Genomic DNA, 18,567 nt, shown 5'->3' on the forward strand with positions numbered 1-18,567 from the left:
TATCGTATAAGCAAAGTTGTCACATGGGAAAGGACACAAAGATCTCTTTCCCTTTTGCATATCAGATCTCCCCACAGAAGGAAGGGTACCTACCTCTTCTTATGAGAAACCAGTCTTGGGGTCAGGCTCTCAGGGTGGAGAGAAGAGATACTACAAACAGGGTAAGAAATCAAAGTTTCTAATTAAAGTGGACCTGATAGGCCCGGTCAGGTGGAGCACACCTGTCATCCAGCTTTCAGAAGGTCAAGGCAGGAAGATAGCAGTTTTGAGGCCAGTCTGGATTCTGTAGTGAGACCCTGCCTCAAAAATAAGTAAGGGCGCCAGGCGGTGGTGGCGCATGCCTTTAATCCCAGCACTCAGGAGGCAGAGCAAGGTGGATCTCTGTGAGTTCGAGGCCAGCCTGGGCTATAGAGTGAGTTCCAGGAAAGGCTCCAAAGCTACACAGAGAAACTCTGTCTCGAAAAAACAAACAAAAAGATTTTTTTAAAGGGGGGGCTGGAGAGATGGCTCAATGGTTAAGAGCACTGGCTGCTCTTCCAGAGGACCTGGGTTCAATTCCCAGCACCCACATGGCAGCTCACAACTGTCTGTAAGTTCAGATCTCCAGGATCTGACACCTTCACACCAATGCATATAAAACAAAGTTAAAATAAATTTTAAAAAAATAAGTAAGGGCTGGAAAGATGGTTCATTGGTTAAGAGTACTTGCTACTTTTGCAGCAGACCCGAGTTCAGTTCCCAGTACCCACGTGGCAGCTGAGAACCATCTGTAACTCCAGTTCTGGGGGGAATCTGATGCCCTCTTCTGGCCTCCATGGGCACTGCATGCACATGGTACACAGACGTATTTGTAGGCAAACACTAATACACAAACAACTAAAAATGAATATTTAAAAATAAAGAAAGAAATGAGCTGAGCTGTGGTGGTGCAGGCCTCTAGTCCTAGCACTTGGGAGGCAGAGGCAGGTGGGTCTCTGAGTTCGAGGTCAGCCTGGTCTACAGAGAGAGTTCCTGGACAGCCAGGGCTACACAGAGAAACCCTGTCTCAAAAAAACAAAATAATAATTAGTCATTAGTCAGTTAATGCTGACTGATGATGGGTCAGAAGTCATGGGGGAGCTAGAAAAGAGCTGGAGACGGAAGGCATTTCCTGTTTCCTCAGACCTTAAGCAAGACTTTAGTTTTCCTACGCTTCAATAGGAAGGACTGGCTTGACTCTGAGAGGAGGGGTCTGGCCCTTTGGACTAACCTAACAGACAGGCAAGGTTCTAGTTAGCGTATGTCACTGTTGCAGGTACCATTCAAGCCTCCAGGGATCACAAGGGTCAGACCCCCTCCTGCTTACTGGTGACTCTGCCATCTCTCCTGTATTCAGATCTCAGAGTCCTGCCAATGATGTCCACAAGCTTCCTCACTTGTTCCCCATGTCTGTGGAATGCCGTGGCCTTTCAAGAAGTTCCTGAGGAATTCACAGCCTCTCTTTGAAGATGCTCCTCTCGCCCCACGCAGTGGGAGCCTTATGCTGTGGCTCGCTCTAAGGGAACTGGGTAAGTCGAAAGGTCTTAGCTGAAATCTACCTAATACACTCTGGGGCCAGAAGTACACCTCCACTTCCCAAGTGTGTAACAAGATGGCTCTGGTCATCTTGGTAGGACCATTTCAGCGAGGAACTGATGGAATATCACATCCCTGTGGCTCTCCGCATGCCTGGGTGCAGGTGGGCAAGGCAGAATCATACCACTCAGTTGACCACCCAGTCCCTCTCTACCAGCCCAGTCGCCTTGAGGTTCCAAGGCAATTTGTACACGCCTCCATGTGTGTCCTAGCCTATGGGTCAACAGTATCTATGGAGTGAGCCAGCAAGATGGCTCTGTGAGTACAAACACTTGCCACCAAGCCTGCTGACCAGCGTTCTGTCCCCAGGACCCACATGGTGGAGGGACAGAACCAACTCCTGCAAGCTGGCCTCTAATCACCACACATGTGCAATGGCACCACCACCCCTGCAATAAGTAAATGTCAGGAAACAAAAACACAATAGAATGTCTAGACCTTTCAACAGGATGTTGGCTTGTGAGTTCACCAAAGATGTATAACTCTCCTGTGGAAAGTTGAGGCTAGAAAAGGCTGAGTCCAGGAACTCAGCAACTGGGACCCTAGACAGAAGAGCCCACACAGGGACCCCCAAAGCTGTTTTGGGAGAGGGGAACGGAATACCAGCTGGCCAGACTCTGCCCGTGGACCTCTCATGAAAGCTCAAGTCCAGCCTGGCAGGGCCCTGAGGCAAAGCCCACCGGGGTAAGTCTGTTTCTCCCTTTCTGAGTGAAGAAGCTAAGGCCCAGAGAGGCAATTTGTTCAGAGGACAGCCTCAGTGACAGAGACAGTCCCAGGTAAGCCTACTAAGGCTGAACAGAACCCACCTTCCAAAGATTGATACACACACACACACACACACACACACACACACACACACACAGAGTCAACAGCCAACAGGTCCCTGGCAGCATCAGTGGGGAGGGTGGGACCAGCTTCCTTCCTGGAAGCCCTTCCGGCAGCTCCTGAGCACCATTCTGATGATGTTGGGTCCTGAGCCTGATCAGAGACCAAAACTTCTCTGCCAGAAGGCCCATCAGCCCTGAGCTCTAATGGGGAGCTGTTCATGGGCCAGGAGGCAGCAAGAACCCGGGAACTAGGCAGCAGACAGATCTCCCTCACCTGAGCCTGAAGCCTATGAACTCTCTGTGGCAACAGCTCCAACATGGAAGGTCTGAGGTGAGTAAGCCATGTGTACTGATGGCCCTATAAGCTGCAACGCCCCCCCCCTTTTTTTCAATTGTTCCCATGTCTAATGGTTAACTCCACCATGTGCATCTGGGGAGATGCAGTTTTGAATTGGAGGTCCAAGAAACCTGGCTTTTGCCATCATGCCTCTGGGACCTCAGAAAGTGTCCCTCTTCGACACTGGGTCTTTCCAGGCACCAAAGGGAAAAGGACCAGACTCTTCCTTGCCCTGGGAGAAGTCCCTAGAGACATCTCCTTCTCTGCAGCCCCCCTGCCTGGACTTCACAAGTGGGGTCCGACGCTCAGGCCCATGAAGTGAGGTGGTTCCCTGTGCTGTGTGAACCTGGGTCTTCCAGGCAGTGGTTGGCCATCCCACCAACTGGCAGAACAATCCTCTCAGTTTCCAACGACTTGAAAACCACATGTGATTTTCCATAGTCCAGGCTCCCCGGGCCTGGCTGCTGAGCGAGCAGAGTTCGTGCTGAATTCCTTCCACTCACCGCAGGGCAGACAGTGGGCCCAGCTGTGGGGAGACTCTCTGGAATGGGGGGTCACCACATCCAGGCAGGGCAGGCGTCCAGCATTGATGAGTAATTCTGCAGCCTGCCGGTCTGGGAAGAGGACATGTGACAAGTTAGTGTAACAATCATCCCAGTGTTAAGCCAGAGAGGAGAAGACCCTTCAAAATGGGCTCCATTTGCTGGCCCCCTGCACACCTTCATCAAGATTAACTTCAGACAGGTTAAGATGTCAGTATTCGTTGCCCTGGACAGAGAACTTGGTCGCATACAAGTTTTGGCCCTGTGTACAACAAAGGTCAACGGGAATGGAATTTCAAAGAAAACAGAACACTGGGGAGGAGAGTGAACATCCTCAGCCTCCTGGAGTTTGAGGAACCCACTGTGGCCCCAGCCCAACCTGCTGGGAAGTCAAACTCTGCAGCATTGCACTCTTTCTGTTCGTTTGGGACAGGGTGTTGCCGTGTAGTCCAGGCTAGCCTAGAACTCATGATGCTCCTGCCTCAGCCTCCTGAATGCAGAGATTATAGATAAGCCAATGACTCTCTTTGAGTCTCTATTCCTCTCTTCTGTGAAATGGGGCAAAATGACATTATTAAACCTCTATAACATGGTTCAAGGTTCAAGGTTTCATGGAGATACATCTGCATACTTGCACCTGAAAAACAGTAATTTTTACTTTTATTTATTTTTATTTAATTATTATTAATTTTTATTTTACTTTTTTTAACTGGTTTTTGGAGACAAGGTTTCTCTATAAAGTGGTCCTGGCTGTCCTGGAACTCACTCTGTAGACCAGGCTAGCCTCGCACTTACAGAGATCCACCTGCCTCTGCCTCCCGAGTGCTAGGATTAAAGGTGTGCACCACCACAGCTTGGTAAGGAAAGCTGCATTTTTAAAGTTTAACTTGATTCTATTTCCCTTTTAAATGTCTAGCTTGCTGAGAGAGCATTTACCAAGCATGCATGGGGCCCTGGGTTCTAGTCCTACCACTAGAAAAACAAGAAACAAAAAACTTGAAGAATAAAAGTGAGCTAAAAGACCTGGAAAGATGACTCAGAGGTTAAGAGTACTTGCTGCTCTTCCAGAGAACACAGTTCCATTCCCAGCACTCACACGGTGGCTCACAGCAGTCTGTAACTCCAGTCCCAGGGGATCCAGTGCCCTTTTCTGGCCTCCATGAACTCCAGGCATGCATGTAGCACACAGACATAAATGTAGCCAACGCATCCATATATAAAAAGTAGAGTAAAATAAATTTTTTTAGTGAGCTAAGAGATACAAACAGACAATTCACAAAAGAAACATAGGTAGCCACCAAAACATGTGCAAATATTCAACTTCACCAAAGGTTATAAAATCTAAACCAAGGGGGCAGGAGAGATGGCTCTGTGGTTACGAACACTGACAGTTATTCCAGAGGACCTGGGTTCTATTTTCAGCACTCACATGGCAACTCATAGTCATCTGTAACTCAAGCCTCAGGGATCCAATACCTTTTTCTGGCCTCCAAGAGGGGCTCCTGACAGTTGTCTTCTGCTCTCCACAGGTATGACATGACATGCATATATAGACACACACACACACAATTTTTTCGTGTAAGAAGTATCAGGCAGTAGCTGTCTAAACACTGGGAACAGGAACACCTCGGGAGGCCGTCTTATTTAAGATCACTTGGCAGTAGAGAATAGAGGAATCCTTCTGTTGCAAGCAGCTGAACTCCAACAAGCACCCTGCTGTGATAACGGTGATGTAGTACCTAAAATATGACGAAAATGTAATTCTTACTCTTGTAAATTAAAATCTAGGCAAGGAGTTCTGAGTAAGGCAATCTTTTTTTTTTTTTGGTTTTTTTTTTGGTTTTTCGAGACAGGGTTTCTCTGTGTAGCTTTGCGCCTTTCCTAGAACTCACTTGGTAGCCCAGGCTGGCCTCGAACTCACAGAGATCCGCCTGGCTCTGCCTCCCGCGTGCTGGGATTAAAGGCGTGCGCCACCACCGCCCGGCGAGTAAGGCAATCTTATAACCGTTAACAACCGTCAGAGGCTCCGGCTCCTCCGACGCTGTTCCTTTGGCCTCGACATACAGCCAAACAATACAAACCAATGCTTGTGATCCGGCCATCTTCACAACGTCCAAGCCCGCAGACATCTTCTTTAAGAACGCTCTGTAGCCAGGTGTGGTGGCTGGCATCTATGCTCTCCACACTCAGGCAGAGGCAAAAGAAGCAAGAGTTTGAGGCTAGTGTGTACTACAGAGCAAAACCATCTGGAATCCCACTACGTCCCCCGCCCCCCAAACCAGCCAACCCACCAACAAACAAACAACAAAACTTCTAACACTCTCTGGAAGCTCCGTGAAGCTCCGCGTTCATTCCATTGATTCCGTGGACCTTTAATCACAACTGGGTCCCAGGCCACAGGCAGCGAGCTACAAAGGGAGGTGGGAAGCACAGCTTGCTTTCTCCTGACATCCCGGGCTGTCACTAATGGGCTTGACATTAACAGCCTCTGCTACATGTGATAGTCTTGTTCTTTTTTTTGAGCTGAGGATCGAACCCAGAGCCTTGCGCTTGCTAGGCAAGCGCTCTACCACTGAGCTAAATCCCCAACCCTCTTCTTGTTCTTGTGTTTAGTAAGATCCCTGAAATCTAAAGATGCCATTAAAAAAAAAAAAGAAGAAGTCAGTGTCTGGATGAGGAGGGTATGAGCTCCAATCCTAGGAAGCATGAGAAGTCAGGGGCAGCCACATCAACAGCTGTGGTGTGTGTGTGTGTGTGTGTGTGTGTGTGTGTGTGTGTCTGTGTCTGTGTCTGTGTGTCTGTGTGTCTGTGTCTATGTCTGTCTGTGTAACTGTGTCTGTGTGTGTCTGTACACATATGTGGTGTGTGTATGTGTGTGTGTGTCTGTGCACATGTGTGGTGTGTGTATGTGTCTGTGTGTGTCTGTGCACATGTGTAGTGTGTGTATGTGTCTGTGCACGTGTGTGGTGTGTGTATGTGCGTGTGCGTGTGTGTGTGTGTGTGTGTGTGCGCGTGTGCGTGCGTGCGTGCGTGCGTGTGTGTGTGTGTGTGTGTGTGTGTGTGTGTGTTGGGGTATGGTAAGGTACTCATATTCCTGCCGTTTGCAGACTCAGCCAGAAGCCCAGCCAAGGAAAACATGAAGTGGGCAGCCAGCTTCAGCCTGGGAGACACCCTGCAGGTACCCAGCCCAGCTCCCCAGCTCCTGCCAGCACTGAGAGGGAGAGAATGCTCGCCAGGACACTGGGGTGCCCCGGGTCTAATGCCAGGACCTATAGCTGCCTGGTTGCCATCTCTAATGCCACCCCCACCCCTACCCCCAGCAAAGAAGGGTGATTCACACATACATGTCCATTTCCTCAGCCCCAGGCAGTTTCATAGCTCAGCCACTGCATCTCCCCTGGGCTGAGTTCAGGTTGCCCCGAGTTCCCAAGTGGCTCCATTTTCTTCTCCTTCCTTCTGAGGCAAGAGGTCCAAAACTATCATTTGGTCTGTCTTTTTTTTTTTTTTTTTTTTTTTTTTCCAGTTCTGAGGATCGAACCCAGGGCCTGGCACACACTAGGCAAACTCTTCACCCAACCCTTGTAGGTCCCTACTGTCTTCCTGCCTCCTCCCTGTGGGAGCACTCCTGCTGCAGATATGACCGCCCACTCTCACCTCAGACAGCTCTTGTTCTCCATTCTAGCCTGGACTTCATTCTGACTTCTCTCTCCCTGGGTGTTGCAGGGTCTGGGTCACTGTTCCCAAGGTCGGCCGTCTCCCTGGCCCACTGCCTCCCCCTGGGCTGGGAGTTCAGTGTCTGTGCATCATGGCTGACTCACTCGCTTGTCCCACGTCTCTTTCCATCCCCATGTACCATCCTCAGGCCGTTGCAAAGACTTGAGGGCCTCCACACAGTGGAGGCAGGCCCACTCTGAGGGCCTGTAAGACAACCCTTCCCATGTCTTGCCCCTTTCCCTTAGCTCTGGAGTGTGTCCAAAAACTCAAGGACTGGTGCCTTGCTCCAGACCTGATACTGCATTGCTAGAGATGCTCTAGTCCACTGCTTTTGACCCTCATACCCTTGCCTACCTTGATGAATCACCCACTCACGGTCCTCTAGACAATCCCCTTTTACAGGGTGAGGAAGTAAGACTCGATTACCCACTGTGGAAGTTTGAATGTAATTGGCCCCCGTAATCCCAAAGGGAGTGGTAGTATTAGGAGGTGTGGCCTTGTTGCAGAAGTGTGTCACTGTGGGGGTGGGCTTTGAGGTTTTCCTGTGCTCAAGATACGGCCCGGTGTCTTAGACTATTTCCTGTTGCCTTCTGATCAAGATGTAGCCGGCTCCATGCCTACCGGCATGCCACCATACTCCCCGCAATGATAATGGACTGAACCTCTGAAACTGTTAGCGAGCCACCCCAATTAAATGCTTTTCTTTGCAAGAGTGGCCGTGGTCATGGTGTCTCTTCACAGCAATAGAAACCCTGATGAAGACACCCACCACGTGGAAGAACTGTCCCTGAGGTTTCTCTCCAGCAGAGGAAACAATGGCTACAGGCTGACACTGAAGACCAACCCAGACCCCCTGGGGGGAAGGCTGAGTGGGCCCTGCAGAGAAGGGCTGGGGTGTCTGAGATCTCGGGTCAGAGAACCCTGGGGGAGGGGCAAAGGGAGGGGAGGGGAGAGCAGACGCGGTAAGTCAGCCTGAGCTTGGATCTTCACTGGGTTGGGGATAAAAGTCACTGGAGTGGCCTGCACAGAGCAGAGGGACAGGGAGGATGCAGACGTACAACCACAGGAAGTGGCCAAAGAGTTGACAGGGCCAGCAATGCTTAGAAGCAGTAGGTGGGACTCCCAGAGAGAGAAGGGGCGGGGAGAGGTGCCTCCCTCCCCCAAAGTGTGTCTCCTAGACAGCTGACACTGCAGAATTCTGTTGAAAGCATGGGGGGGGGGGGGACAGACTCCTGTTGGTGGGAGAAGGCAATGAGTCCACTCCACCAAGTTGTTTTCTTTTTTGGGTTTTGTTTTTTTGTTTTTTTGTTTTGTTTTGTTTTGGTTTGGTTTTTCGAGACAGGGTTTCTCTGTGTAGTTTTGGAGCCTGTCCTGGATCTCGATATGTAGACCAGGCTGGCCTCAAACTCACAGAGATCCGCCTGGCTCTGCCTCCCGTGTGCTGGGATTAAAGGCGTGCGCCACCACCGCCCGGCCACTCCAGCAAGTGGTGAAGGAAGAATTCATGTGTGCCAGGTGACCACATTGCCTGGCCCCCTCCCCAGATGCCCCTTCCCAAAATGGGCTCATGCCTAGAGGTACTGAAGTGCCACTGGCGACCACACCCTGTATGGTTCTGGATACCTGTGCCATTGGGGACCCTGGGTGATCCTCCCTACCTCCCTGTAGGGCCTGGATCCCTGCCAGCTGTGCTGAATTAGAGAAGGGTTATAGTCATGGGCTCAGTCCTTCCCTGATGGGGACAGAGAGGCTCCGGTGTTTGATTGGCTCTCCCCTACGAGAATGTGGGTGCCATGCAGTGTGTCTCTGTCTTGGCCAGTGCCTAGCTCAGTTATGCCCTTTCTTTTTCTTTTTCTTTTTTTTTAAGATTTATTTATTATGTATACAGTGTTCTGTCTGCATATACACCTGCAGGCCAGAAGAGGGCACCAGATCTCATTGTGGATGGTTGTGAGCCACCATGTGGTTGCTGGGAATTGAACTCAGGACCTCTGGAAGAACAGCCAGTGCTCTTAACCTCTGAGCCATCTCCCCAGCCCAGTTATGCCCTTTTCATTGGGCAGGAGCCCCGGGCTCAGTATCTCCACCTTGCAGAAGCCCCTCTACACCCTTCCGGGTCAGTTACTGGCTTCACTCTGCAGAGGACAGTTCTTTCCAAAGACTTCTATTGCGTAAGTACTGTGCTCTCACTCTAGAAAAATTAGAAAACGTCAGGCCGAATAACAAAACTATCGATACGTGTTATCAAAGTACAGGCCGCCCCTCCCCCACCAGAGAGACAGTCCTCCAGAGGTTTGTGTTTAGACCTGGGGACACCTGAGGGAGATGAGCACTGTTCCATCACTGCTTGCCCTCTCCGTCTCCAACCCCTCCCCGGCAAGAGTCGGGTATTGATGTCACCCCCCTCTGACAGGACATTAAAGAGTTGACATGTGTGGAGTGCTTAGAGCAGCCTGCCAGGGAGCGCTAGCCAGGCTGACCTCATTATGGAGATGTGCACACCCTTAGAAACATTTTATTGTGGAAACTCCAGTCATCTGCACAGGCTGCCTGCCCTGGCGCCTCGCCTGCAGTTCCACTCTTGGCCCACCTGCTCCGCTGCTTGCCTCCCTCCTCCTCCTGAAGGCATCATAAGGTTCCCCCAAGGAGTAAACAGACTCTCTCTCCCTCTCCCTTTCCATCTATTAGCTCTCTTGAAAACACAATCACATTCATTAATACCCACTATTCATTTAGAACACAAACGTCCCTAAGGGCTCCATTCATTTGTGCTTGCGGTTTATCTGAATCAGGATTCGCCTGAGACCCATGGGCTAGGATTCCTACCTGGGACTCCCCTCGTCTAACTGCATCTAGGTTGCTTCTCCAGAAGCTTCCCAAGGTCTGGATATTGCAAACTTCTTTCCACACCCAACATCGGAAACAAATGCAGTGATATTTGTTGTGTCCATGAATTCAACCCAACACTTCAGAATGCTGGAAACTCAATTTGATTTTTCCCTGAGTGGTTTCACATTGAGTTTAGCACTCCGCCCTGCCGCAGTCTTGCAAGAATGCCTCCTTCCCTTCCCCCTGGCCTCCAGGGCATCAGAAGGCAAAGTCAAGCTAAGGAATCTGGTCCTTAAGTCGCTGTGTCCAGAGGCGTGTGCTCAGCCATCCACATCTCACTTCAGTGCCGCCATGAGTAACCAAGGGATGTCCCGGTGGGAAGTGTAATTCCTGTCCGTCAGTTTACAGTTTGCATTTCGGCTTCTGCAGGACTCTCGGGATTTTGTTCCCTGAAGGAGGAAACTAGAGCTCAAGCTGTCATTTAACTTAAGTGACAGGCAAAGCGACACCTTCAAGTGGATGGAAGATGGAGGCCACTCTTCCAGGGTCAGCTTCTGGTCAGGAGGCTCCCTGACCCCTCAACCTCCAGCAGAACTTGGTGAAGCCTCAAGAATGGGTTACATTATGGTTCTCGGGTACCCACCAACTCTAGCCAGCTTCTCCCCACCCTCCTCCTCAGGTTTGCTTCTGGATATCCTCTTTGGTGTTTCTTCTTGCCTCAGCAGGAAGCTGCACTGGGTCCCTTCACATCTGCACCTGTGTCCCTCCTTTGCCGGTCTCCTTGCTCCTGACAGTGCCCTCCTTTGCAGCTGTAGACCTCACTGCTCCAAGGTTGGGACTCGTCTAGCAAGGTGATCCTCACCCTCTTCCCTCAATGTCCCCGTAGGTCTCAGGACCATCACTTACACTCCACACTCAGCTTTCTGCTCTCAGGTGATGGCAGGTCCAGCCTTTCTACGCTGGAGCAGATCTGTTCAGATCGTGGTGTAGCCAGAGGCCTGCATTCCTCACCTGGGGCAGGACAGTCACCTGTAGGAGGGGTCTCTCCTACCATTATCCCTTTATGTTAAAGCTGACAAGGGTCAAGTCCTACTTTGAACCTCTGCTTGTAATCTCCACTTCAGAGTGAAAGCCAAAGACCCTCAGGTGACCACCAGGGCCACAGGATCTGACCACGTTTTGACCTTCTTCCCTGTGTTCTATGAAGCTGCATGGGTGCTTCCTTTCTTGACCATGCAGAACACAGGCTCACCTTGCTAGCTCCCTGTCAAGAACAGGCCTGCTTGCCTGTGTGAGCACTGCTCAGACTTCATCTTCTGGCCCTGAGCATGCATTCTCCCTCAGTTTTGATTTTTTACAATTTATTTCTTTTTATGTGCATGGGTGTTTTGCCTATATTTACGTCTGTGTGAGGGGGTCGGATCCCCTGGAACTGGAATTACAGACAGTTGTGAGCTGCCATGTGGGTGCTGGGAATTGAACCCAGGTCCTCTGGAAGAGCAGCCAGGGCTCTTAACCTCTGAGCCATTTCTCCAGCCCCTTCCCTGGTTTTGATTTTAAACTCTACTGATATAGACAGTTTTGTGAGTCCCTGCTCTGTTTGTGGTCAGCAGGAGCCCAAGTCTGTGTTGAGAGCTCGGATCCTTGTCTACATGGCTTCTTGTCACCCATAAATGGACCAGCCTCTTGACTTGGCAGTTGTGAGACCTTGTAAGTGTAAACACACAGGGCCACGAAGTCTCTTCTGCTGCACTGTGTTGGCTAAAGCAAGTTTCAGGACCAGCTTATAATCAAAAGGGGCCAGTGAGACGACTCAGCTAGGAAAGGCACTTTCCACCAAGCTTGACGACCCAAGTTAGATACACGGGCCCCACAGGGCAGAAGAGAGAACTCACTTACACATACACACACACACACACACACACACACACACACACACACAAAAGAGGCAAGACTCTACTTTTTTCTAGGGGGAACGGACATCAACGTCATTACAGAAAAGCAGTAGGTGGGAAGAATTCCTGGGGCCACATTCACTGTCACTGACTAACCTGCTGGTCCAATGTACATTCTCCCTGTCTTGTACCATGTGGGCAGTGGCTTCTGTATGCCATATACACTGTATCTCATGTGCTTACATAGCAGGCTATGTGTTTGTTGAATGAATGGTTGGAAGGGTGACTCTAAGGTTAAATAGCTAGCTAGTTAGATGGTGTGTGTGTGTGTGTGTGTGTGTGTGTGTGTGTGTGTGTTTATTTTGTGGGGATTGCGTTTTTGCTGTGACTGGGCCTCAAGCATGATAGACAAGTGTTCTAACATTGAGCTATAACCTCAGCCACAAAGTCTAAGTTATAGTTTATATACGTGTTTGCGTACTTACATCATGCTTCTGCCTCTATGGCTGCAGCAACCTTGGAAACATTGGTTTTGCTCTGAACCTGCTACGTCAGCTGCAATGTGGGGGAACTGATAGTGAAAGCAGGTGTAGCGGTTTGTACCTTCCCTTCTCTTCCCCCGGAAGCAAAGGCAAGAGGATTGGGAGTTCCAGCCCTGAGCCACACAACACAGCAAGACTTTGTCAAAACAACAACAGCAGGGGCTGGAGAGAAGGCTCGGTGGTTAAGAGCCCTGGCTACTCTTGCAGAGAACCCAGGTTCAGTTCCCAGCACCCACACGGCATAGGTGGCTGCTAACTACATTTCTGGAAGATCCAACGCCCTCTATTGGCCTCTGAAGGCACTGCATGCATGTGATGAACAGACATATAGTCAGATAGAACACTTATACACATTTTAAAAAACTATAAAAATAAAACTAAGCTGGGTGTGGTTATATTTTTATAGTTATTTTATTTTTATAGTTTTTTAAAAAACTATAAAAATTAAACCAAGCTGGGTGTGGTGGCACACGCCTCTAATTCTAGCACTTGGGAGGCAGAGGTAGGATGATCTCTGAGTTCCAGGCCAGTCTGGTCTACAGAGTGAGTTCCAGGACAGTCAGGGCTACATAGAGAAACCCTGTCTTGAAAAACCAATAGATAGGTACATAGATAGATAGATAGATAGATAGATAGATACATAGATAGATACATAGATAGATAGATAGATAGATAGATAGATAGATATAAAGCCACCACTCCCAAAGTGCAAAGGGTCCCAGCTTATGATGGTCTGACTTACAAATTTTCAAGTCTGCAGTGGTGTGACAACTATGTTCAGTAGAAATTACACTTTGAATTTGTGTATTTTCCCAGATAAGTAACGTGCAGTACTTGATGAAAGCAATGATGAGCACTCAGCCAGGAGATGAAATAGCCACTGACCTACAGTGTGCTGTACCACTCAGCTTGGGTGCTCTGTAGGACTGGGTATCAAATCATTCTCCACCTGTAAGATTTCCAAGCTGCCATGGGCTTACGGTGCATAGCCCCACCACAGGTCAAGGAACCTCTACAAGAAATCAGCATATTCAGAAAGAAATAAAAAACTCAACATGTCAATAGCATGGTATGCAGATGCCTCCAAGCCCTCCATTCATCTAACAGTTGTTACTTCCCACCTGATCTACCAGCTGACCACTCAACTTCTGGGGCAGCCCTGCCCCTGACAGGGACTCCAGGGTCTTTCCACAAACCTTCCTGGCTGCTGTCACCTTTTCCCTTGACTTTGACCTTGGCTTGATGCTGCTCAGGGGGTGCCGTTGCCTCCCCATCTAGCCTCTTGGGACTTTCCACCTACCCACACCGTGGGTCAGAAACCAGGAGAGATGGCAAGATTTTCTAATTCAGTGTCCATAAACCAGGGACTTCCCTCCCCTGAATTCGTATCCATGTTTCATTTCAATAGTAATCACAGTTAATGAGAAAATAACTAAAAAATATAATAGTGTCAGCTTCTGCAGTAGTGTGAATGAAATCATTTTTGGACTTTTTGTTTGTTTGAGGCAGAGCCTCACTGTGTAGCCTTGGCTAGACCAGAACTCTATATATAGACTGGGTTGTCCTCAAACTCAGAGATATGCCTGCCTCTGCCTCCTGAGCGTTAGGATTAAAGGTGTTCGCCACCACACCTGGCCATTTTTGGATTTTTAACTAGCAGTGGAGCTGGGGTCTGCAAGCCCCCCTTGTCTTTTCCTCTTTCTGGCCCCTCATTGCCAGTTATGCCTGGGTTGGTTAGACAAATAAACCCAATGAACCTTCATTTTAAGGATACTCCCTTTGCTACAATCCTCTGGCTAAATCCCGAGGCAGAAAGAGGTCCTGGGGCCCTGGTGCTTCTTGATTTCTCCCCACCCCTATATTCCAGTGGGGTCCCATCCTGGGCCTCCAGCTGCCCACCCAGTTCTTGTGGGTGGTGCCTGTCCAGAAGCAGAGAGACAAACCTTCCTTTAAAGGCAGCAAATATTTCTCAAAAATAAATCTTCTGTATTTGTTACACAATCAGCCAGGCCCTGGCAAGCCCCAGCCCCAGCACTAGCACATCGAATGCCAAAAATCCAAATCTAAGCCAGACATGGTGGCACACATCCATAATCCCAGCAATGAGGAAGCTGAGGCAGGGTACGGGAAGTTTGAGGTTAATCTGGGTTACACAGTGAGACCTGTCTCAAAAAATAAAATTACACAAATCTTGAGGTTCTGATAGAGGTACATACAAAGGTCAGAGAAAGCAGTAAAGCTAGACCCAGGTAGCACATTGAAGAGTAACCCCCACCCCCAACACACACACACATCCATAAGCTAGACCCAGGTAGCAGATTGAAGAGTAACACCCCCACACACACACACACACATCCATAAGCTAGACCCAGGTAGCAGATTGAAGAGTAACACACACACACACACACACACACACACACACACACACACACACACATCCATAAGCTAGACCCAGGTAGCAGATTGAAGAGTAACCCCCCCCACACACACACACACACACATCCATAAGCTAGACCCGGGTAGCGGATTGAAGAGTGACCTCCCCCCCCCCCCGCCCCCCCTCACATCCATAATCTAGACCCGGGTAGCGGATTGAAGAGTGACCCCCCCCACCCCCACACACACATCCATAAGCTAGACCCAGGTAGCAGATTGAAGAGTAACCCCCCACCCACCCACCCCCACCCACCCCCCCCACCACGCGCGCACACACACACATCCATAAGCTAGACCCGGGTAGCAGATTGAAGAGTAACCCCCCCACCCCCCACCCCCCCCCATCCCACCTCACATCCATAAGCTAGACCCAGGTAGCGGATTGAAGAATAACACCCCTCCCCTGCAAACATCCTTGTCCTTCCAGACTTTTTTTGGAATAAGAGTCTTTTGCTGATATAATTAGGATAAGAACGTTGAGATGGTATCCTCCTGAATTAGTGATGTTTCTTGACCTGTGTCGTTCTAAGGAAAGAGGAGGACACACAGTCAGAAGAGCCCAGAGGAAAGACAGCCAGACACACAGTCAGAAGAGCCCAGAGGAAAGACAGCCAGACACACAGTCAGAAGAGCCCAGAGGAAAGACAGCCAGACACACAGTCAGAAGAGCCCAGAGGAAAGACAGCCAGACACACAGTCAGAAGAGCCCAGAGGAAAGACAGCACCAAAGGTGACAGCAGAGAAGAGCCCAGTGCAGCCACTGACTGGAAGAGGCAGGCAGGGACCTCAGCCGCACACTTCGGAACGTGGGTCTGCTGACACCTGGGTTTTGTTTGTTTGTTTGTTTTATTTCTGGCCTTGGGAATTGGGAGAGAGTAGTTTCTATTGGTTCAAGCTGCCCAACTTGTGACAATTTGTTATAGCAGTCATGGGACAGGCACACCAGGGATTAATGACTACAATGTGTCAAAGCAGGTCCAGGGCAGTGTTCATGAAAGGCCAACAATCCCCAGGAGCCCCGGTCCAGCAGCATTAGGAGTTTAACCACAGGCTTTCCAAGAGCTGCTGGCAAGTGGCCTGTAGAGGAAAAGGGATCAAGATAGGAAGGGCAAGTGCTGGAGCAGAGCTGATTCCCAGCCCCTCAGGCCTTGGAAGGAGCCCACACAGGTGTAAATGACATCAAAGAGAACCCGAAGACAGATGCTGGTGGGGTGGAGGCGAGGGACAGAGGTGTGGCAGGGTTGAGCTGCTTTGGAAAGGTTGTGAGGACTGAGTAGCTCACACACACACACACACACACACACACACACACACACACACATACACACACACGCACACATGCACATACACACACCCACACACCCACACACCCACACCCACACCCACACAGACACCCACAGACACACATACACACACGCACACGCACGCACGCATGCACGCACGCATGCATACCCACACACACCATGCCAAGGTCTTCTGGAGCAGGAGATTCATCTTGGAAAAACACCAGTTCATATAGCTGGGCAAAAGTAATCCAAACATGAGTTTGAGATGGCAGGAAGAGCCAGACTGGAGGGGTGGGGAAGGGACAGCAAGCCTCAGAGCAGTTGATAGAGCCCAGCCATGAGGTAGTCTGTGCAGGCTCTCTGCCTTGCGGGGGTCTCAGAGAGGGGAAGAGGAGGCTTGGGACTTCAATGGGAACCTCTGAACTAACTTTACTGGAACAGACCACCTAAACCAGTCAGATGTCGCTGTTTCCAGAGAGGCACAAGAGCAGTCTGGGGGTTCAGGAAAGGAGAGGCCAGAGACTCCCCACACCCACGTCAGATCTCAGCCCTCGGCTCAGGCCTGCCTCCTGAGAGCCACTGCTCAGTTACAGAACTTGTATGGGCCGCGTTACTGGGTATATATGTAGGCAGAAGGAGCCTACACAGCATGCTTCTTTCTACTTAGCATGTATGCTCTTCCAGACTCATCCAGGCTACTGTACCACACACATCCCTTTTATCTTAAGGCCACCTAGTATTGGATATATACAGAGGAGGTGACATGCCTCACTATTGTCCCTAAGGCAGGCCTTGCCCTTCTCAGACTCACTCCACCACCTTCCTACAGTGACTACCACAGTAGAACTGTGTGGGGCGATTAAGTCAACTGAGGAATGAAATGTAAAGACCATTTCCATATATGAATCTATCTATCTGTCTGTCTGTCTGTCTATCTATCTATCTATCTATGTGGTGCGAGTGCTCTGTCTGTCTGCATGTACAACTTTATGCCAGAAGAGGGCACCAGATCTCATTATAGATGGTTGTGAGTCACCATGTGGTTGCTGGGAATTGAACTCAGGACCTCTGGAAGAACAGCCAGTGCTCTTAACTACTGAGCCATCTCTCCAGTCCCCCACCCTCCCCAAATATATGAATCTTAAGTCTCCATTCTGTGGAGTCCTTACTACAGTTCAAGGATTACTCTCCAAGAACAGCACTCCATTCAAGCACATCTCAGTCTCACTGAGTCCAAGACCTACCCCATGGCTATGCATCCTACTGCTAACTCCACTGTGAAAGCTACTTCCAGTACCCGGAGAGTCTCAAACAGGTTCCTCAGCATTCCAGGAGAAAGCCCTTCCCTTCTCCACCTGTCCCAGGAAGATTACAGACCTGTTCTTTGGTATGCTCTGGGACACAAACAGGCACACACATATGTATAGCATACTCAGTATTCATAACCTACAGCTAGCCCAAACTACTCTCGAACTGGAGACCCTCCATTCTCAGCTTGGAGTGCTGACAGTACAGAGGCATGCCACCTCGCCAGGCCAAACTGTAAATTTATATATGGTTCCACTTGCCATCCTTTCCCTCCAGTATTACCAAGTTGGTTGTGTTACTTAGATCACAAAAATATTCCAGTGGGGCTGGAAAGACAGCTAAGTAATTAAGATCACTTGCTGGTCTTGCAGAGGTCCTGGGTTCAGTTCCCAACCATCCCTAACTCCAGTTCAGGGAGATCTGGCACGCTCCTCAAATTTCCACCAGCACCAGGTGTTAATTCCCAAGATGGGAGGAGAAAGACCACCGACCCAAATCATCATGGCCAAATTAATTAAAGCAAGCAATTAATTAAAGTGAATTTTTTTATTCATGAACACGGGCTGCCTCCCCCTAAGGTGGGGTTCGAGGGGTCAGCATTGGATTTAAGGAAGACAAGGCTTTTACAGCTCATGGGTAGGGGATTTCCAAATGGGAGATTTGACAGGCAAAATAGGTGGGGTTATAGGAGCAGAACAGAACATGTGGCCAAAATAAGGTATTCACAACAGGTAGTCATATAACCTTTTGAAACAAAGGCAGGGTTGTAAGATGGTTATAAACAACTTTGTGAAACAAAGAAATGATTGCCATTCTGTACAGGCAGTACAGAACCATTGTAGTTAAGGTTGGGGGTGGGCATAGCCCAATCCTTGAGAAACAGAAGTTTTATCATGAACAGGAACGGACGTAGTTTGTTTTCTACTATAAGATGGCTTTTAAGCCTAAGATGGAGGAAGATTGTTCAGGCAAAACAGTCAAGCACATAAATCTTTAAAAAAAATATTAAGGGACCAGAGAAATGGCTTAATGATTAAGAACCACTTATTGCTCTTGCAGGGGACCTGAGTTAGGTTCCCAGCATTCACAGGGACAGCAGCTCACCATTTCCCAGGATCTTACTCTTCTCACTCAGCAGGCACCAAGCATCCACGTGTTATACAGCCACACATGCAAGCAAAAACATATACACATAAAACAAAGATAAATAAATTTAATAAATATTTTTTAGAAATTA

This window comes from Peromyscus eremicus, chromosome 10 (genome assembly GCF_949786415.1).
Source record: "Peromyscus eremicus chromosome 10, PerEre_H2_v1, whole genome shotgun sequence".
NCBI lineage: Eukaryota > Metazoa > Chordata > Mammalia > Rodentia > Cricetidae > Peromyscus > Peromyscus eremicus.